Source organism: Leopardus geoffroyi, chromosome C3, assembly GCF_018350155.1.
Source record: "Leopardus geoffroyi isolate Oge1 chromosome C3, O.geoffroyi_Oge1_pat1.0, whole genome shotgun sequence".
NCBI lineage: Eukaryota > Metazoa > Chordata > Mammalia > Carnivora > Felidae > Leopardus > Leopardus geoffroyi.
This window is the reverse complement of record NC_059338.1, coordinates 56,121,328-56,142,262: the sequence shown is the minus strand read 5'-3', so window position 1 is coordinate 56,142,262 and position 20,935 is coordinate 56,121,328. Positions and strand designations below refer to the sequence as shown.

The 20,935-nt window shown below is 43.7% G+C and overlaps 1 long non-coding RNA gene and 1 pseudogene across 1 annotated transcript; one reads left to right on the top strand and one right to left on the bottom strand.

Annotated features, from left to right (window-relative positions):
• The first annotated feature begins 10,539 nt into the window (after positions 1–10,539).
• On the top strand, positions 10,540–13,406 carry LOC123586504. Its single transcript, XR_006706842.1, has 3 exons — positions 10,540–11,179; positions 11,954–12,115; positions 12,806–13,406. It is a non-coding gene; the product is annotated as an uncharacterized LOC123586504 (long non-coding RNA).
• A 4,002-nt stretch (positions 13,407–17,408) lies between these two features.
• On the bottom strand, positions 17,409–18,900 carry LOC123585126 (annotated as a pseudogene).
• Between the last annotated feature and the right edge of the window lie 2,035 nt (positions 18,901–20,935).

Sequence of the window (20,935 nt, the reverse complement as noted above, 5' to 3'; positions counted from 1 at the left end):
GTATGGGAGATGCACTTTCCAGGACCCTTTGGAGTGTTGCTCCTGTGTTTTGCCTTAATGCTCTGTGTGCTCTCGTTGCATTTACCAGCTTGTAGTGAAATTATTGCTTTTTTTCTCTTCCTGCCCCACAACATTGAAGTTTCTTAAAGGTAAATGCTGTATCTTATGCCTGGTGGAGTACTCTAGAGCCCCGTGGTGCCTGGCACCGGATGAATGCTCAGTGAACGCATGCCAATGAATGAAGTGCTAACAGGACATGTTGCCCTCACGCTTCAGTAAGAATTTTCAGATATTAATAAGCGTTGGTTAATATTAAACATAATGAAAGAATGGATACTTTTAATTTACTCCTTAGTCCATATTACTTCATTCTTACCCAGATGTTCCAGACCTCACTTCTCAAAATCAAAGCAACTTCCTTTCCCACCTTTAAGCGAGCAGGATACCTAGTGTGGTAGGCTACATAATAACCCTCCTAATGATATCCAATTCCTGATCCCCAGAATCCGAGAATATTTTACCTTCCGTGGCAAAAGGAGCTTTACAAACATGATCAATTAAAGGATCTTGAGGTGAGGAGATTAGCCTGGATTATCCAGGTAGGCCAAATATAATTATAGGTTCTTTATAAGAACAAAACGGGAGGCCAGAGAGGAAAGAGATTTTTGGAGATGCAACACCCTTGCTTTGAAGCTGGAGGTAGGGACCAGAAACCAAGGAAGGCAACTCTAGAAGCTTAAAAAGGCAAGGGAATGGATTCCCTCCCAGAGCCTCCAGAGGGAGCACAATGCTACCAACACCTTGATTTTGTTCCCAGTGAAACACATTTTGGACATCTGAACCCCCAAACTGTAAGACAATAAGTTGATGCTGTTTTAAGCCACTACATTTGGTAGAGCAGAAATAGGAAACTAAGATACCTAGATTTCTACGAAACAAAGCAAACCAAAGTAAACTCTAACTCTCCCCACTCAAACACACACGCACACACACACACGGATGCACGCACACAGACAGCAATGAATATAATGGACCTTACGCAAATGTCAAGGTTTCTGTAAAATATCTGATATTCTGTGCTATTTATACATTAGACATGCTCTTCAAAGTCCATTAGGCCACCCCATCCTCACACCCAACTGACACTATAGCCTCTTCATCATCTCCCGGCTCTCTCTCCACTTTCTCCCTCCCATCTCTTCTCCCCACCCCGCCGCCCACCGCCCTGAATTCCTTGATTTCCCAGGAACCATGAGCTCTTTTCACTTTGTTGTAAAACAGTTGGCTCTCCACAGGTTCCAACTCTAGCCTGAACTTCCATATGCTCTGAAGACATAAAGGCCTTCTTGCAAAACGTCCTATCTTCCTGAGGTCCAATTGTGATTCTAAATAAATAGCACATTCCCTGCTGGCACATGTCTGTGTTACTGCCATTTTCAAAAATTTTAATAATTCTTGCAGGCTTCCCCATGGCAATCATGAATGTGACCTTTGGTGCTGTGCAGAACATGGCCACCGTCCTGGAATACTCACCCCTCACTCTCTGCTCTCCAGGGCCAATGGCTTTCTCATCTCTGTGTGACCCATGCATTAGGGCCTGCGCTCATGCTCTTCCTGTGCCTGAAACAACATCATCACCCAGCCAGTTAGTACCCATCTTTCTTTCTTTTTTTTAATGTTTATTTATTTTTGAGGGAGAGAGAGAGAAGAGGAAGGGCAGAGAGAGAGAGGGAGACAGAGGATCTGAATCAGGCTCTGCAGTGACAGCAGAGAGCCCAAAGCAGGGCTCCAACTCATGAACCATGAGATCATGACCCGAGCCAAAGCTGGACGCTTAATCGTCTGAGCCACCCAGATGCCCCCCTACCCATCTTGCAAACGTCAACTCAAAATTCATGTTCACAGAACCCTCTATATGCCTCTGTAGCACTAACCACAATTACTAGAATAACTAGGGTAATAACTAGGATAATTACGGAACAAATTAATGGAAAAAGTAATTTATTTTACAATGAGTTGCCTATGCCCTGATCCCATTGCTAAAACGTCAGCTCTATAAGGTCATGCACCGTGTCTGCTTGGTCGCCCCTGTATCCGCCAGGGGCCTGGCACAGTGCCTTATGCATAATAATATTTAATATATATTTATCACATGAATGGATGAATGAATGAACAAATGAACACATAACCAGGTTTTCTGATACTAAGAGGCTAGATGTGTTGGTAATAATAATAATGGGAAGACTCAGCCAAAGCTTGATTAGGTACATTGTTGTGGCCCCTGGTATAAGGAATGGGCTACCATTTGTTGGATACCTACTATGTGGTCAGCATTTGTCTTATGATTATCTTAATTCATTTTCACAATAACCCTGGAAAAGAGATATTTTTTGCCCCACTGTGCAGATGAGGCACTACTGTATACTCTATTAGCTTTGATGTCCATGGAGCTGGAGAGAATGTAAGTGGTCCCTGGTGAGGTCACTGTTCCAGAAAAGACCACTGGCCTCTCTTCTATGCAACAAAATGATGGTGGCACCCGGTCAGGGAAGGAAATAGCCTCCCACTGAGATACCCTCTCTAACTCTCAGTATGTTCCTGTTGCACATTCTGCCCACTTCCTTTGAACAAAATAGCGACAGAAATTGATAAAACTGAGTGGCAACTATATGCCAGACACTATACAAAGTGCTCTATTGTATGATCCAAATTTATTCTTCCAAATATCTCAGCAGTTGACTCTTATTACTGTTTCCATTTTACCCATTAGGAATCCAAGTCTCAGAAAGGTCGTGTAAATCGTCACCATCTTAGGGAGAGGAAGATAGAATATTTAGCCTCAGGGATTCCAGACCCAGGGATCTCAATCACTACCACATTGTATTTGCCTTTTAGGGATCGATTTTTCCCACTGGCTATAAAACCTTGTTATATATACTGGAATCACTTGGACAGTTGTTTGTTTTTAAAATTTTTTTTTAACATTTATTTATTTTTGAGAGACAGAGTATGAGCAGGGGAGCAGCAGAGAGAGAGGGAGACACAGAATTCGAAGCAGGCTCCAGGCTCTGAGCTGTCAGCATAGGGTGGGGCTCTAACTCACAAACCGCGAGATCATGACCTGAGCCGAAGACGGACGCTTAACCGACTGAGCCACCCAGGTGCCCCATGTTCGTTTGTTTTTTAAATAACAGCAAGCTGACTTTAATCTAGACCATTTACATCAGAATCTTCCGGTCTGAGGCCTGGGCATCAATGTTTTTTAAGATTCCAGCTGGATGGGGTGCCTGGGTGGCCCAGTTTGTTAAGCGTCTGACTCTTGATTTGGGCTCAGGTCGTGATCTCATGCCTCATGAGACCGAACCTCACACCAGGCTCTGTGCTTGGGATTCTCTCTCTCTCTCTCCCTCTCTCTCTCTCTCTGCCCCTTGCCTGCTTTCTCTCTCTCTCTCTTTCAAAATAAGCATTAAAAAAAGGATCCAGGTGATCTAGAGGGAAGACAATACTATAAATCAATGTTAATCAGTTTATCCAGGAGACTGGATTTAGACATTTGTGTATCCCCAGCATCCAGCACTGTGTCTGACATGTGAAGAAAAACCTTATAAAATGTATCTATGATTTATTGCGCCATAGGAACCAATTAGACAGGAACCAATCATTTATAAACAAACATTTGTTAAGTGTCTAGTGTAAGCAAGGCACTGTCCTGGGGAATAAGGATATAAATTAAGCATTTCCAGATACACGATTCTAATAAGATATTGCCAGTCAGTTCTTCTACAGCGCGGTGAGCAGCAGGAAAAGAGAGTCTATTTCTCTGTAAAAAGAAAAAGTACCTAAATTCTAAGCAGAGCTCCTGTGTGGACTAGGATAGTCAGGATTCTAAACACAGACGAAGTAAAAATTAGATGTTTACTACACTTATATCAATTTGCTTACTTTCCAGCAGATTTTGCTTTCTTTGCAATATCTAAATAGACATCGATGTCGAGTTAATAGAAGGCAAATTACGCGCATGGTGTTGAGGTGGAGGCAAAGATCACGTGGGCAGACAGGAAGGCACGTCTGGTAAAGAACGGAGTGTTTTGGGCAAGGAAGTATTGTGGTGGTCTTAAAACCTGACGGCATTCAAAGTGAACCACTACTCCAAGGTCTCCCTCTCGGAATAATGATAGAAGAATCTAGACTCGCATTGAGGAGTCGTGGGGTTGAGTCTTGCGCTCTCCGCTTACTAGCTCGAAGCCTTAGGTAATGCACTTCATTTCAGGTTCTCTTGCTGTGAAATGGAGTTAATATTCCCCAGGAAACAGGATTATTATGAAGCTTTCACGGTGTAATTCTAGATGAACGCCTTAGAACGGATTGTGTTAACATAAGGCGTTGGGTCAGTAAAGGCCAAATCCCTAGTGCAGGTTTTTCCCCTTATTTGGATCCCTGAGAGTGGTGGTTATTCCTGGAAGCCTCTCAGCTGGGAGAGACGTTCTCTCCATGCACCTTCCCTCTGTTCACACCCCTCCCTCCATCCTCAGCTATTCAGGCTGCAGGGACTAAGAGAACGTATAGCTGGGTGATCTTTCGCAGCCGAGCTCCCTCCCTGGATTGTGCGCTGTCTGTTGGCCTCTCACTGATTTGGGGGTCACCACTAGAAGTCTTGCTCCTTTTGTCGGATCCCCCAGAGAAAACCCAGGCACGTCATTCTCCTGAGAAGTCTTCAGTGAGTCCTTGTTCTCAGCGTGAAATTCTAACTCCTGAGTTGGGCAAACCTTCCCTCTCCTGGCCCTGCTTATCTTCTCTAGCCTCGTTACGTCCCGACCTCCTCCTATTATCTATGCTGCTGTCTTAAGGGACCACATGCAGCTGTCCCCACACAGCGACTGGAAGCCAAAACTTTAGAATCTGTCGGCCTGGATCCCACCACGTGCGAGCTCTGCATGGGTGCGGGCAGGAATGCTGACACTTTTGTGTCTCAGCTTCCTCCTCCATAAAATGGGGATATGGATTGTACCCAACTCTTTTTTTTTTTTAACGTTTGTTTATTTTTGAGACAGAGAGAGACAGAGCATAAACGGGGGAGGAGCAGAGAGAGAGGGAGACACAGAATCCGAAACAGGCTCCAGGCTCTGAGCTGTCAGCACAGAGCCTGACGTGGGGCTCAGACTCATGGACCTTGAGATCATGACCTGAGCTGAAGTGGGACGCCCAACCAACTGAGCCACCCAGGTGCCCCGGACTGTACCCAACTCTTAAAGTGTGATGACACTCATCTAACTTGTCCTAAGATAGTACGCAAAGACCACTTAAGTACACTGTCTAATATTTAATCATTCATAAACATTACAACCATTGTTATTACTAATTTTATTATTGTTCCTGCCCTTACAACCCTCTTCTTCCTCTTTCCCTTTAAAATAATAGAATCAAGGGCTCCCATTTATCACAAGGCTACGAATTTCAAGGTACTGCCCCCAGGAATTTTAAACATAGTGTTTTTATGTTTCACTTATCACAAGAACTCTAATATGGCCCTCACTTTACAGACATAACAACTGAGGCTCAGAAAGGTCAAATGATTTCAGCCTGCTTCATCCGAATCGTGTTTTTACTTCATTAATTCCCACTTGATTTGGGGATTTGGCTAATTCTTCACCCCCTCCTGGTGCCTTTCCTTGGCTTCCTAAGACTAGCGGCGGTGTCCCTCTGTGCTCCCCGCCAGAGTCACAATATCTATGATAGCAGATTTTAACTGCTGCATTCAGGGGCACCTGGGTGGCTCGGTCGGTTAAGCATCCGACTTCGGCTCAGGTGATGATCTCGCGGTCCGTGGGTTCGAGCCCCGCGTTGGGCTCTGTGCTGACAGCTCAGAGCCTGGAGCCTGTTTCAGATTCTGTGTCTCCCTCTCTCTCTGACCCTCCCCCGTTCATGCTCTGTCTCTCTCTAGAGTCTCAAAAATAAATAAACGTTAAAAAAAAAAAAATTCAACTGCTGCATTCAGATGTTTCGTCCACTAGATGGGAGTCTTTTGAGAAAGAGTCTTCTGTGTTCATGCCCATGCACCTGGTAGAGTGCCAGATTCAATGAAAGAGCCAGCGCAGAATAAAGCAATGAGACAACCCTTAGGGCCCGAGGAGAGGGTGCTACCAAAGGAATAGGAATTTGTGAGTAGCCGATGCTGCCCTGAAATCGAAAGGAAGCTTTAGCTGACTTGACACCAGCAAGGGCCACCAGCCTGATGCCCCTGGGCTGGGCCCGAGGGCCTGCCATTGACATCTGGGATCAGGGATGTATATCACAGTGATCGCAACACATCTTCGGTCTTCACAGCCCATCTCCTCTGAAACATATCCGAAGCCCTTTACACATTTGCAGGGAACTGACAAGCACAAAGCGTGCCCATCCGCGTACAAGTTACCTCATATACATTTCACCTCCTGCAATCCTCACGGTAACAATTTAAGGCGAACTTTATTATCCCAGGCTTGCCAATGAAGAAAATCTCTAAGATTTGACTAAGGCTAGAGACACCAGATTCGCACACAGCTCTGCAGGATTCCACAGAGCCGGCTTCTCCCAGGATGTGGCTGGAGGTCCTCTGGCCTCCTCCTCTGGCCATGTGACAGGTTGTTCCCAAGAGCCAAAACGCCAAAGCACCTGGTGTGTTAGTTAACAAGTCAATGGTACCTGAACACTGGGATTCTCAGGGAAAAAAAATTACATAACAGTGTGTGTGTCAAAAGTAGAAGGAAAAAAGGTGGAAACAAACCAAATGCCCATCAACAGATAAATGGGCATACAAAACATGGTTTATTCGTACAATGGAATATTATCCAGCCATAAAAAGGAATGGAGTGCTGATACATATTACAACATGGATGAATCTTAAAAACATTATGCCAAGTGAAAGAAGCCGGCCACACAAGACCACATACTGTATGATTCAATTTATACAAAATTTCAGAACAGATAATTCGAGAACCAGAATGCAGATTAGTGGGGCCACAGCAGGGAACAGGAAGAAATGAGGAGTAACTGTTTAATATATAGGGTTTCCTTTTGGAGTGATGAAAATGTCCTAGAACTAGGCAGAGGTGGGATGCCTGGGTGGCTCAGTCGGTTAAATGTCCAACTCTTGGTCGTAATCTCATGGTCGTGGGTTCGAACCCCACATCAGGTTCCACACTGACAGCAGGGAACCTACTTGGTATTCTCTCCCTCCCTCTCTCTCTGCCCATCCCCTGCTCATTCTCTCTCTCTCAAAATAAATTAAAAGAAAAGAAAACTTTAAAAAAAGAAAGAACTAAATAGAGGTGATGGTTGTACAAAATTATGAATGTACTAAATGTCATGAATTTGTACACTTTTAAATTACTTTAGATTGTGTGAATCTTACCCCATATTTTTTTAAGAAGACCGATAGAAAATGGCTCCACTCTCCCTGAGCACTGAGAACACAGACCCAACATCCCGACCAAGACCACTACCCTCCCTGAACCACGGTCTGCACACATAGTGATGCTTTTTGCCTCTACTACAATGTACATGACTCCCCCCTGCCCATGATGGCATGGCCTGGGAGGAATCTCTCTCAAATCTCCCTCCTGCTATGCGACCTTAGGTGCATTTCGCCTAGAGGGCAAGCATCTGGAATCAGAGCCTCAGTGTGTCCTTACGAGGCCCACAGATCAGCCAATGAATGTATTTGGCGAGTGAGGCCAGTCTGCAAGTGAAGGTTTCAAAGCCTAAACCCAAAGACAAGCTACTTTCTACGGTTGTGGACACACTGCAGGGGATGGTTTGCCTATATTCGGTCTGTGCCTATCATGGCAACTAAGATATCTTCTTCCTTTTGAAAAGAAGGGAGACAATGTATGACTTCTGAATAGGGAGTTCTCTGGTGAGGAAGGTCTTCGGAAGTGATTTCAAAGCAGAGGAAAGCCCTCCACGGCAGAGTCTGCTGAATGTCCCCACATAGATACTTAGCTTCTCAAGCAGAGACCAGTCCCTTTAAGACTAGAGGTGGCCAAATTTCACGCCAATGGAAGGCGAGTAGAAGCAAAGTTTACAACTTTGGCATCACTTGCTTAAGAGGAAATCCCACAGCCTGGTCATCGGCTTTGTGTCTTTCGGCTGGCTGCATGTGGAGGTGGAACTCAGCTTCAACCCTGCAGACAGTAACACGCTCTTTGGACTAGGGCAGAGCCCCCACTAGCCTGGGCATCTGGATGGCTTCTCAGTAGACCCTGCCCATCCCATACTTTTATACGACACAGAAATAAACAACTATCTTCACTCCGATGAATATAGCCCCACTCTGAACACCCAGCTCAAACAGCCCGAAGTTATACTTTAAAATCTTTCACCCTTCGCCATAAAAACCTCTCCTTTGAGATGTCAGTGCTGTCCTTAAGGATTATCCTAATGAAATAGTACTCATCAATTGTGTCTTCAAATAAGTGAGTTTAAAGGATTCTTTCTGGAGGAGAATGAAGAACATAACACAAGTCTCCCATTCCGTCAGAACGTACCCTTTCCCCCAAGAAAGACAGTAGTTTCATCCAGTTAATGCTCTCTGCTCAAATCTGGTGACTTCTGGGTGACACGGCCACTCCTCAGTGGACGTGGCTTCCCGTAGCCTGATCTGATATACAACGCGCTACTCTTCATTGGACAGACAACAGTAGAGCTGTTTTCTGATCCTTTTTTTTTTTTTTTTTGCATAGTGCAGAAAGTGGACAAGTCTATAAGAGCTTGGATTTTATTAGCATAATCAGTTTAATAATAGAGTTTGTAGCAGAGTGATGTGATCAATAGCAAGTCCTTGACCCTTTCTAGTACATAGGAAGAGGGACATTTCCCAGAGTCCTTTGCAGTTAGGTTGGCAAGTGCCGGTCAAATACGAGTGAGTGACGAGTGTCACTTCTGTGTTGAGGTGTGAGCACTAGATATGCTTGCTCTTCCCTTTCTGCATCAAAGGTCATTTGTGAAAGATGATGGCAATACATCATGAAAGGTCCTTGGATCCTTGAGTCTCCATTTGGAGGATAACGTCCCAGAGAAAGTGTCCAACCCACATTATGTGAGTAAAAAAATATGCTTTTAATGTTAAACCATTGGATTTCCAAGTCTGTGTATTCCCAAAGTTTATCCTAATTATCTTGACTAACATAGCATCTCGTGTGGAATTCAGATATATGGGCAAATGTTCACATATGATGGCTGTCTACAAATCAAATGATAGATGAGTTGAGACATACGGTCTTCAAAACATTTTTATGTAAAACTTTCATATTTCTCTATCATTACATTTTACCCTCAGTTTACACATTCAGTGTTTCCTTAAAGTCTTACGTTTCAAATTATCTGTTTACCATTTTGAGTATTCCCTTTAATATCTCAGCAACTGTCAGGGCACCTGAGTGGCTCAGTGGGTGAAGCGTCCGACTTCGGCTCAGGTCATGATCTCGTGGTTGGTGGGTTCAAACCCCATGTTGGACTCTGTGCTGACAGCTCGGAACCTAGAGTCTGCTTCAGATTCTGTATCTCCCTCTCTCTCTGCCCCTCCTCTCTCTCTCAAAAATAAATAAATATTTTTAAAAATTTTTTAAATAATAAATCAGGAACTGTCTTTCAAAAGTATCTTTCAAAAGCATATTTTCAAAAAGTATGTAAAGTGAGAATTCTCAAACCTTAAAAACATTACTTATTATCTTAACAAAACTCTTGCTATGGGCAAGCAAAAAACCTTCAGTATTTTTCAGAGTAATAGTCCTATGAGGTTATCCCTTAAGTAGTTTTAACCGATCACAATGACTTATGTCTTTAATTCATCGATCCATAATTGAAACACTTTATTCAAACATCATCTAGACTAGTTTTTATCTCCCAGCGTGCTACACATACATCTATGTCTACTTTCAGTATTTTCTGAAAATGGTCATTTTTATTTTTATTTCATTTGATTGAACAGTCCCCAGCATTCATATGAAGGGAGGTTGATGGGGGCTGGGTCTGTTGTCCAGAATAGCTACCGTGACTTTCCTATGTGGCTTGGGCTTTCTCACAGTCCTAGGAGTGAGCCTTCTAAGAGAATGGAAGGAAGCCATATCACTTTTATGACCAAAATGTCACTTCTACAGTAGCCACAAGCAACCGGGATGCTTAAGGAAGGAGCTTAGAACCCATCATTCAATAGGAGTGTCACAGTAAGATTGTAAGAAGAACATGGGGGATTGGGAATAATGTACCCATTCTGGGACAGCACAGCCTACCACAGTTCCATAGTTTGTAGCCTTGCAGAGTTAAGAAAGCCAACTGCTACCCTACTTCAAACAGAAGGCATTATAAGTACAGGCTTAGGAGAGAAAATCAGTGCTACTTTCATAAAAGAGCAGAAAGCTTCTGGTGTGATCGAATTTGCCATTTTCTCAAATTTCCTCACAGCAGGAGCCATCTGAAAAGGTAGCACAGAAGCCAGTGGGGAAAAGGTCAGAATTGTCACATGTAAAAAGCATGTCTTCACAAGATCTTTGGCTGTTGTTTCTGATGTGTGGAAATGACTGGAAGCAAACAGACAGCAGGCTTGCAAAATCTAAATAGAATAAAGTGGTCAAAGGTGCCTTAAACCTGGCCTGTAAAAGCTTTTAGGTGCTAGAATAATCTCAGTGCACTCAAACTGCCACCAGAATAAGTGGGTTTCAAAAGCTGGGCAAACTCCTAGAAGTGCATCCATTATAATCCTCACCTCGGAGAGGAAAGATCGAGGTCCACAGAGGACAATGCACAAGGAAGATTCTCCCAGAAAGCAGACTCGGGAGTTGCCAGCTTGTGTAACCAATGAGCTTCCCCTGTGCTAAGGCCCAGAGTCCTCACCACGTCTGCCAGGCAGAATTTGATGATAGCTATGGACCAGTGACCACCACATGTTTCCCATCATCCCCTTTCCTGAATGGTAGTTTTTGTTTATTACGTTTACCTGTTCCTTCTCCGCTGCTGCATATTGAGTGGTTAGAGGCAGATGACATCTTTCTTCCTGCCTGGAATGTGGTCACTCTATTGGGAAGAAAAGAGCCACCAAGTGTGACCGCCATGAGAAGCAGAAAGACAAAAGGAGTTTGAACCCTGGGGGGTTATTAAAGCCATGCATGTACTCTGCATTCTCAACTCCTGAACTTCTTATTAGGTAAGGACAAATTACATTCCTTTTTTAGCTATTGTTTTTAATCTCTGTTACTCGTAGTCTAATGTAATTAATGCAATCCTGACTGGCTCAGTATTGTATTCTTGTAGTCAAGTCCTGTACTATTAAAATACCATATTTTATTGACTCAACCCTAAGACTCACCCTGATTTTATGTACCAAAAAGAAAAGAATAGAAGAAAAATATTCTGCCCATCAGAAATATAAGATGATATTGATTGTAAGACACATACCTATTGCAATGGTGTTAAATATGACTCAGTTAAATACATTGTGTAGAGTTAGAGCTTGATCCATTTGCTTAAAAATAAAATAGTCCTGCATTTGGCATAAGCATAGAACATCTTGGAAACACAAAAAGTCATTAATGATGATTACCTTTGGGAAGTAGAAATGAAAGATATAGGGTAGGAAAGTTAATTTTTGCATTTTCCTTTCTATAGTTCTGAGATGTAGTATTTTTAGGAGTCATCTAAGCCAGAATGAGAGCACTAAGAGGGTGAACATTTAATTTCATCCACCACTGTTACCCCAAGTCCTGGTCCTATCGTTTCATAGACACTCAATGGAAACCAATTTGACAATAAATTTCATATCTAAAAAAATAGACACTCAAATATATGTTGATCAGGTGAATGATTTTTTAAATAAGCCAGTGTCATTGAAAAAGTAAATGAAGAAATTGCTATAGCATGAATGTTAGTGTTCCCCCCAAATTCATATATTAAATCCTAGCCCCCAATGTGATGGTGTTAGGAGGTGGAGTCTTTGGAGGTGATGAGGTCATGAGTGTGGAGCCCTTCTAGAAGAGATTCCACAGCGCTCACTAGTCCCTGCTGCCATGTGAAGATACAGTAAGAAGTCTTCAAGCTGACCAGGTGCCAGCACCCTGAAACTGGACTTCCAACCTCCAGAACGGTGAGAAATAAATGTCTGTTGTTCATAAGCCACCAACCGTGCGGTACTTTGTTATGGCGGCCTGAACAGACCAAGACAGAAATTGTCTGCTTTCTCCTCATTGGTCTACAAGTTCCTCTGCAATTAGGGCTGTGCCATATTTCTCATTGAATCCCGAGCGCTTTGTGCAATGCCTGGTCCATATTAGGAACAGGGTAAATATTTGGGGAATTAAAAAAATGTTTTGCAGAGACATTTAAGCTCATTCTGGGGAGGGTGCCATTGCAATGTGGGGCAGAACTGTGATTTAATCAGACTCTCAGGAAAAGCATTCTTTTGGTGGCAATCTGTTGGAGATGGAAGAAGCAAAGGTAGAGAGTCAGGAAAGTGAGTCACTCCGACAGATGAGGTCGTGTGAGGGCTTCTGTCCAGGCTGACATGGGGAACAAGAGATGGAACTTTACATTTTCCTTTCACTTTGAATATTTCAAAACTCAGCATCACACTTATCACAAAAGGCAGTATCCCTCTCTATTCCTCCCAACCCAGTGAGTTGGGTAGACGCAAAAAAGTAGACGCAAAAAGTACAGCCTCAAAACATTAAGCCAGCTTCCTTCAGCCACCCCCTGATCAGTCACAGAGCCGGGCTAGAACTCATAAGTTTGCTTCTAATGCTCTGGTTTCACTAGACTCTGCTGATTCCTTTTCTAGGAAACCTTCTCTCTGGCCCTCTTCCCCCACCACCTCACCACGACATAGAGAAAAAGTCGAGAACTGCGAATCTATAGTTTGGAAGGAGAATGCTAAAAAATATTCTTTTTTGGAGATCCTTCATCAAGAAACACGGGAACCACAATTCTATAATCATATATTGATTGGAACTGGACCGCTCCTTAGAAGTATGTTTTCGAGGCCAGAAGCACTAAGCTAGCCCACAGTGTCGGAGACTTTAATCCCTGGTATTTTGATGTCCTATTTCTTTACAGCTTGATTTCAGTTAATGCCTTTCTCTCTTTTATTTTCCCTTTCACCACCTACAGATATGGAATATGTCCCAGCATAGTTTCCTTCACCAACTGTCAAGCTATAGAGGAAGGTATTCCATTAAGGGGTTATAACTATAGTCAAGAGTAGCAAAAAACAGGAAGAATAGGAAAGTGGAGGAACAGCCCCAAGTAATAGGGGTTATCTGGACCAACAGTGGCTAATGACCATGATGTTCATTGCAGTAAATAAGCTAGGAAAGGCTATTTCACAGTGTTCTTTTTTTGTTTGTTTTTAATGTCTATGTATTTATTTTGAGGGAGAGAGAGGGAGAGCAAGAGAGAGAGAGCAAACAAGGCAGTGAAGGGGCAGAGAGAGGGGGAGAGAGAGAGAATCCCAAGTCTGCACTGTCAGCACAGAGTCCCATGCAGGACTCAATCCCACAAACCGTGAGATCATGACCTGAGCCAAAATTAAGAATTGGATGCTTAACTGACTGAGCCACTCAGGTGCTCCCACTGTGTTCTTTACGAAGATACAGAGGGGTGCCTGGGTGGCTCAGTTGGTTGAGCCTTTGACTCTTGATTTTGACTCAGGTCATGATCCCAGGGTCATGGGATTGAGCCTAGCAGCGGGCTCCAAGCTGAGTGTGGAGCCTGCTTAAGTCTCTCTCTCCCTCTCCCTCTGCCCCTCTCCTCCTTTGCTAAAGCTCTCTCTCTCTCAAAAAAAAAAAAAAAAAAAAAAAAAAAAAAAAAAAAAAAAGATATAGAGACCATAAGTCAATAAGGCCTAATATACATGCAATATTAGTAATTGCAAAAGCCATTGAATAATATATTGAAGTTTGAGATCATTTTAGGTCATTCCTTACTCATAAAGTGTCTATCACTTTACAGATGTGTTTAGTGACAAAAAAATTCATAAGCTAATCCCAGCAATGAAATATTCTCTACTTCAGAAAAGTTTAAAATAAGCATAATCATGCATTCAGAGGATATTACAGGTATTTTAAACTCTTAAGGCTTTACTAAATGAAAGAGTTATAAAAAATACTATTCTCTTGAAGCATAAACATTGACTTCTAAACTTTCTTTGCGATTTTTTAATTTGTTAAGCCAGAATCACAAAATAACAGACACCTGCTTGGTTCTGTCATTTCCATGGGTTTCCCATACCTGTTCCCTGAAGTATGCTTTTGTGTCTAAACAGGTCGTAGTAAACTTGTACAGGGCTCTTCCGTTAAAAAAAAGAAACAACAAGTTCCAAATGGAGTCATTGGCTCCCCAGGACAGCAAACCAAGAACTACAGTTTCAACCTATTTCAGGAATGTGATCCTTTAACAGTCAATCTCGAAATTTCCTGATCAGTGCTAGAAGCAATCTGCATGGTAAAAAAACAAACAAACAAACAAAAAAACCCAACCAACTCTGTCAAATGAAATATCACCTTGAAATCACCACAGTGAACTATTACCTTACACCTGTCAGAATGGCTAGTCTTAAAAAGACAAGAAATAACAAGTGTTGGGGAAGATGTGGGGAGAAGAAACCGTCACACCCTGCTGGTGGGAATGTAAACTGATGCAGTCCCTGTCCAAAACAATATGGAGGTTCCTCATAAAAGTTAAAAATAAAGCCACCATATGATCCAGTAATTCCACTTCTGGATATTTCCCTGAAGAAAACAAAAACTCTAATTCGAAGATATATGCACCCCTATGTTTATTGCAGCATCATTTGCAATAGCCAAGATATGGAAGCAGCCCCAATGTCCATCAAGAGATGAACTGGTAAAGATGTATATAATGGAATATTACCAAATCACACACACAAAAAATGAGATCTTGCCATCTGTGGCAACATAGATGTACCTAGATGGTACTGTGCTGGGTGAGATAAGTCAGAGAAAGACAAATACCACAGGACTCCGCTTATATGTGGAACCTAGAAGGCAAATGAATAAAAAAACAAAAAGCAGAACCTGACCCACAAATACTGAGAACAAACTGATGGTTGCGGGAAGCGAGAGGGAGGGGATAAAGGGGAGAGGAAGGCACATTCTTCCAGACATGGAATGAATACATCACGGGGATTAAAGGTACAGCAGAGGGAATACAGTCAATAGTATTCTAGTAGGTTGTTTGGTGGCAGGTGATAACTACACCTGTGATGTACATAGCATATCTCATAGACTTGTTGAAAAACTATGTCGTATACCTGAAACTAATGTAGCATTCTGTGTCAAATGTGTCCCACTTAAACAAACAAACAAACAAACCCTGCCTTTCCCTTCCCTGCCAAAAGAAGATGTAGCAAATCTTTCTTTTCTTTTGCTAATCAGCTTCCTTGCTCCAACCTCTTTCCTGTAAAAACCTTTCATCTTGTACAATTCCTCGCAGCACCTCTCTACTTGCTGGACGGCAAGCTTCCTAATTCATGAATTGCTCAAGGAAGCCAATTAGATCTTCAAAATTGCTGGTTGAATTTTGTTTTATTTTTAACACCCCCTAAGAGCCAAGCACTTTATATGTGTTATTTCATCTTTATATCGGCCTTCTGAAGGTAAGGAATTTTTTATTCCTTTTTTTTTTTTTTTAACGTTTATTTATTTTTGAGACAGAGATAGAAAGAACATGAACAGGGGAGGGTCAGAGAGAGAGGGAGACACAGAATCCGAAACAGGCTCCCGGCTCTGAGCTGTCAGCACAGAGCCCGACGCGGGGCTCGAACTCACGGACCGTGAGATCGTGACCTGAGCCGAAGTCGGACGCTTAACCGACTGAGCCACCCAGGCGCCCCTATTCCTTTTTTATAGATAAAGAAACCAAGGCACAGAGACAGTAATTTGCCCAAGGATACATAACCAGAAAGCAAAGTTCAAATATTCAAACCCAAATTTTCTGACTCTCGCCTACCCAACTTTTGAGTGTTAAGCTCTGCTATTTCCAATCGTTTTAGGCTCATGACATGAGGGCATCACACTTTGGTTACAGTATCTTACATTCATCTAAAGATCCTAATTATTATAAACCTTAATGTGGTGCCTAAATGGTGTCTCTGAATTCGATGGGGACCTCCAAATGTGGGGCAACCATCAGGTGGATGCCAGTGGCATGGGAGGTGAAAGAATTCACCCGAGGCAGAACAAAGGAGATAGAAGTTTATGGAATACACCACAGGGGGGTGTCGCAGGACAGCAGAGGAGAGGCAGTCTGCCAGGAGGCAGAGGGTGGGGGCCGCTTTCAAGGAGGGAAAGTGAGGAGGTATGGTGACGTACAGAATTTCCCTTTTTGGGTAAGCGTGCCTAGCTGCAGGTCGCCCGCTGGTCAGCTAGAGCCTATGGATATTTCAGGGTGAGTTGCCCGAAGGGCCTGTCTGTATTCAGCCAGGTGGTCACCAGGCCCTTTCTGTACCCCATCGCTCGAGCCTGTTTGCCTAAAAGCGGCCTCCACACTTTACACATCTGTCACCTTCACAACACAGTTATTTGTTGTAGCAAGGATCTACAGTAAAACCTTGGTTCGCGAGCATAATTCGCTCCGGAAACATGCTTGTAAGGCAGAGCACTTGTCTATCAAAGCGAATTTCAAGAATTATTGGCTCAGTTGCGGTCATGTGACTTTTGGCATGACGCACTACTCATATGGCAAGATATCGCTCATTTATCAAGTCAAAATTTATTAGAAACGTTTGCTCATCTTGGGGAACACTCGCTGACAAGTTACTTGCAATGCAAGGTTTTACTGTATCGCTACTTAAAATTTTGAAAATTACCTTTCTTATGACCTGGTCGCAGACTAAGCTACCTTTAGGTATACGGAGCAGAAGTGAGCCCAGGGCTTCAGAAGGACACCCACCTTCTTTTCCAAAGCCAAGCCTGGGTACACACACTCCCTACAATTCTTTCATTTGCACTGAGTTAGTAGTAAGTTCATGAAGTTTACGATCTACTAGAGAGGTGATATTAGACATATAAATGTACAAATTAGCATACGATTATAAAATGTATGCTGTAAGATATAACAGGCGCTGAGATCATGTCCTAAAGGACCCAATATAAAATGGGGATTTGAGAGGTTTCTTTATGCACAGACGGATTCTATAGGAATGTAGTATCTGGAAGAGTTGGGGATCATCCAGGCAGAGGGGACATCATGTATGAAGGCACAGAGGCAGCATCAGTTGTCATTAAAATAGGGGAGTCACTTAGGAAACAATGGATTTCACTGGACATTGTTTTATATTAACACTGAAACCCTGGTTAACTATCCCACAAAGAAAGCTCCCCGGTGACTCAGAGGCTAGGAGTTGGCCTGGGAGTGGGGGGCAGAAGGGTGCATCCAGGAAGCTTGGAGGGCCATGGGGGGGGGGGGGAGGTGAGACGTGCGGAGGCCTGGGGCCAACTTCATTCTGCTTGCCTATTTGTGTGTTCAGCTGGGCTCTGGGCTGGATCTCTGGAGGGAAATGGGCTTGTGGTCCGGGGAGGCATGAAGTTCTGCCTTAGATGAAAGGGTGCTAGCCGTGTGACTCTTTTCTACCCCTGTGATGTGCTAAAGTGATGGAGACTGGGCTGTGTTACAGATAGATCATTTTTGCGTTGTTGTTACAACAGGCAAACGAAAACACAGAGAAAACAGAGTCCAAGTTAACGTAGTTTATTTCTGCATTGTGAATGCTGAGAAATGTGTCATGCAAACAAAAAGTACCGTTATCAATTGCAGGTTAACGGCTCTTGAGGTAAAATAAGGCACTGGAGGAGCAAGTTTCCGTGACTCGGCAACAAAAGTGAACAGAGCCAACGAGGATTTCTTGTTTAATTCTCTTCCAACTCTACAGACGTAATTCTGCTTTCAACTTCATGACACCTTCATGTGGTTTTAGCAGGGGATAAACCTCCTCTTCTAAGAATCTCTGCACCTGTTGGGATGCACGACCTGTAAAAGAAGGATCCAATAGATGGTCCGACTGGGAGTGAATGGGACTGAAAGAGGCAACATCCTGGCTTCGCTCTATGAGGTCATTGTCACCCGCTTCCTTCCTGCTTGACCACAGCAGCTGCCTGTTAGGAAAGCACTCTTATTTTCTCGTGGCGATCCTGGAAACTAGCCCCAGCTTTCACCATGGCCGTGATGACGTTCTCCGTGGCCATGAAAGGCAGCTCTTGCTGAATGCACTGCTCAATTACTTTGGGGTATACCGCCAATCCTTCAGAAATGTTCTGCAGCGTATTCAGTGTAACATCTGCAGCGAGAAGTGCCTCAGCCAAACAGATACATAGATCGACACTGTCATCTGCTGTGCCCTCAAACCAATGCACAGATGCTGCAGCACCGCTCTGAGCACACAGGGTTCCGCTTGTGTGGCATTGCACTTGGGTCAGTCTGCTGTCTCTCAGAGGGTTCCCTTATCTCCCTGAGGTGTGCCAGGAGTCATATGTCCGTACAAATTTTATGCGTGAATGCCCCCAACCTAGCCAGCACCTGAATAGCCACTTTTCGTATATAGGTCTGATGTGGTTTGAAGTGTTGAGGTTCGGAGCCGACAGCCAAGAAAGAATTCTGGAGACATCTTTGTTGCAGAAAAAAAGTGGTTTTATTAAAGCATGGGGACAGGACCCATGGGCAGAAAGAGCTGCATTGTAAGTGTAAGGAGTGACTGATTATATACGAATTTTCCATCCTATGGAGGGGAGGATGACATCAGGGTCCCAAGAAGTTGAATCAACAGGTTTCTGGAAGTTTGCTATGGATAAAATTGCTTTTTACCTTAGGGGCGCCTAGGTGGCTCAGTCATTAAGTGTCTGACTTCAGCTCAGGTCATGATCTCACTGTTTGTGAGTTCGAGCCCTGCATCGGGCTCCGTGCTGACAGCTCGGAGCCTGGAGCCTGCTTCGGATTCTGTGTCTCCCTCTCTCTCTCAGCCCCTCCCCTGCTTGCTCGCTCTCTCTCTCTTAAAAATAAATGAACATTAAAAAAGTTTTTTTGATTGCTTTTTGCCTTGTAATCATTAAGATAGTTACAAACTGATGGAAACTCTGTCCTGCATGACTGGGATCTCTATCAGTGAACCATTAGTTTTTTCTCTTTCCTTGGTTCTTGGGCAGCCAGGAGTGCCCGAGGGATGTCACACTCATCCCACCTGACCTGGGAGGTTCCTCCCCCCCACCCCAGGTGGTTGTTAGCTTGTGCTTTGACCTCAGCTTGCCTCGGTTTCCCCACATCATTCGCCACCCTGAACAATTTTAACCTCTAAATCTTTAAGGTTGCTGAGAGTGGAAGGTCTTGTCTTCTGTAACTTCTTCCTGCTGAATAGGGGCATGGGGATGTCCCTAACTATGGGTCAACACTGTCAGTGGGGGGCTTTTGTAAGTAGGAGTTATGAAAGGAGAAGCAGCGAGTCCAAGGGGGGGGGCACACGTGTGGAGTGGAAAGGATCACCTGCAGCTTGAAGTTATGGCAGGGAAGGAGTCTTGGCACCAAGTAGTGAGTTATTAAGAAAGCAACACACTACGATGAGTGTGGCTATAAGAATGAGAAGTCCAGGGGCACCCGGGTGGCTCAGTTGGTTGAGCATCCGACCTCGGCTCGGGTCATGATCTCACAGTTCGTGGGTTCGAGCCCCCATCGGGCTCTGTGCTGACCTCTTGCTCAGAACCTGGAGCCTGCTTCTGATTCTGTGTCTCCTTCTCTCTCTCCCCCTCCCCTGCTCACGCTTTGTCTCACTCTGTTTCTCAAAAATAAATAAATGTGAAAAAAAAAAAAAAAAGAATGAGAAGTCCAATGAAAAGATCCCTAATTGTTGACCATAACCCTCCCCAGGCCAGGAATGTAACCAATCATTGAAAGAGAGAGAAGGATTTTGGGGTGGCTTAGTCAGTTAAGCGTCCAGCTCTCGATGTCAGCTCAGGTCATGATCTCACGGTTCGTGAGTTCAAGCCCCACATGGGGCTCTGCCCTCGCACCACTGACAGTGTGAAGCCTGTGTGGGATTCTCTCTCTCCCTCTCTCTCTGCCCCTACCCCACTTAAAAAATAAATTAAAAAAAAATTTTTTTAATGTTTATTTATTTTTGAGACAGAGAGACAGAGCATGAACAGGGGAGGGGCAGAGAGAGAGGGAGACACAGAATCTGAAACAGGCTCCAGGCTCTGAGCTGTCAGCACAGAGCCCGACGCGGGGCTCGAACTCACGGACTGTGAGATCATGACCTGAGCCGAAGTCAGACGCTTAACCGACCGAGCCACCCAGGTACCCCAAAAATAAATTTTTTAAAAAACGAGAGAGAAAGACTTTGTAGAGCCCCAATTTGTATATTCACATTTTTTAGTAACCCTGTGACATTTCTGTGATAACCTGGGGTGTGAACACAGAATTCTGTTTCAATAATGCCCTATGTGCCACCTTGTGCTGTGGTTAGAGCATCTGAAGCCACTCTATTTTGTAGAACTGCTTTGCTCATCTGTGCAACTTCAGTATTAAGTAAGGAAATACTGTTCTGTGAATCACTGAGTGCCTTTATGGTGTATTTACTGAGGACTTCCATGTGCCAAATTATACTTTCTAACCTTACAGATGGAGAAAAATGGATGCCAAATGATCATACCATTGAAAACCAGATCGTGTCCATCTTTGTTGTTTTTAAAAATTTTTTTAATGTTTTTATTTATTTTTGAGAGAGAGAAACAGAGACAGAGGGCAAGTGGGAGAGGGGCAGAGAGAGAGGGAGACACAGACCCTGAAGCAGGCTCCAGGCTCTGAGCTGTCAGCACACAGCTCAACGCGGGCGGGGCTCGAACCCACAAACCACAAGATCGTGACCTGAGCTGAAGTCGGACACTTAACCAACTGAGCCATCCGG